The sequence below is a fragment of the Apium graveolens genome, chromosome 5 (assembly GCF_009905375.1).
Source record: "Apium graveolens cultivar Ventura chromosome 5, ASM990537v1, whole genome shotgun sequence".
Taxonomy (NCBI): domain Eukaryota; kingdom Viridiplantae; phylum Streptophyta; class Magnoliopsida; order Apiales; family Apiaceae; genus Apium; species Apium graveolens.
The window spans coordinates 280,741,846-280,743,748 of record NC_133651.1 but is presented as its reverse complement, the minus strand read 5'-3'; positions in this window follow the sequence as shown (position 1 = coordinate 280,743,748).

Genomic DNA, 1,903 nt, shown 5'->3' with positions numbered 1-1,903 from the left:
AAAAACTGCTACAAATTACGAACTTTGTAAATATAAATGATCGACTTAAAAATATTTATAAATTATAAAATTTTTACAGAGAATAAGAAATAGAGTTTATTAACTTCCATAAAAATTTGAAGTAAAAATATTGATTTTTCAATTTTATAAAAATGTCGGAGCCAAGGTCGCGCGGAGTATAAACATCAAAAACAACCCCTGTCAGAAACTGCTACTTGGGATTTTCACCCCAGTTACCAGAAAACCATTTTCAATTGATGTGTTCTAAATGTTTTCTAGACTTCGCACGCGAATACAGTACTTTAATTGAGTTAACGGTTTGAGAGATATCGACATTTTAGTGAAAGCGGTTTGAATAGTAAAACTCCATAGTTGACCGAATTTTTAAAATACTTTTCACCTAATTAAATTCATTTTATCAAAGTGAAACTTTTATGATAAATATTAAAAGCACTCAAGAAGCTCCTCGAGGTGGTTTTGTATTAAAATATTAATTTTACGATTTATTAAAAATGTTAGAATGCGAGTCATGTAATAGTAACATTCGGTAAAGTCAACTCTAGAATACCACTTTGACCATCCGATTCGACCTAGGATTGATACTTATTTTGAGTCGTTCAAATATTGAAAATTATGCAGTATTGTACTTATTAGAAACATAAGTCGGTGATGGGATTAGGATTATTGATTAAGATTATGATATTTGTTGAATAGAAAACCCGGAAGGAGAGGAAGTCGGGAAACGTATCTTAGACTTCAGGCAAGTTTTCAAACCCTACATTTTTAAAATTGTTGTGTTGTGTTTATTTTCAAATATTTGCGATATATACATGATTTTGTATTACGATGTTTTACGGATTGTGATATATAATATCATACGATATGTTAATGATTTCGGTATAAGAATATTAGCGGATTTCAATCGATAACGATAGAGAATAACGTTGTATATATGAGGTGTATATTATAGACCGAGGATTGGTCAGTATAATTTGATGAAAACTCGGAAATATTTTGGAGGGATTTTATTTAAGAATATTAACGCTAAAGTAGAGCGTGATGTATAAGTTGTAAGACCGAGAGTCAGTCAGTTTTTATAAAGTATAAACCCGGGAATCATCCCGGAGATGTTTTGGACGATTAAAAGTCCGTACTTGTTTTATTCCAAGGGACTCGATGTCCACTTGCGAAGTATTAAATACCTCAAATTTTTTTAAAACGATTTCCAACGATCGTATTCCCTCAACTGTATTTTATTACTTGAATAAAGAATATTATTTCAACTGTTCATTTAATATAGGAGAAGTATTTTCCAACGATTATTTATTTCAAACTCGATTAAGTATATTATTAAGGATTACTTTAATTATTTAAACATAAATTAATTGAGGAATATTATTTCAAATATTCTTTTAAAATATTATTATTCGAGGTTTAATTATTTAATAATTATTATTTAATTATTAAATATTTATAAATGATTTAATATGATTTAAAAATCATAAAACCTATTTTAAAATACTTTCTGAGTTTCAGAAAGTCATTCGAATACTTTCAGATCGTCGAAAAATATTATCTCGACGTATTTTAAATATTTTGAATATAGTTTCAAAAGAAACTCCCCCTCATTTTTTTTGTTGACAACGGTCAACTCACATTATCTTAGTACTTCCTCTGAAAATTCTCGGAAGTACATATATATAATAGCAACATGAGTTGTGCCTATCAATAAGCTAAACGCTTTGGGAACTCGAGGAGTACGAGTTCTTGGGATATAATAGGATTATTTAAAGGACAAGGGAGGGGTAGAGATCCGGTACTTCGTGTATTGGGGATGTTAGGAATATGTTGTGAACTTGATGATTACATTAACAAAACACCTTAGTAGATTTAACTTATTGAA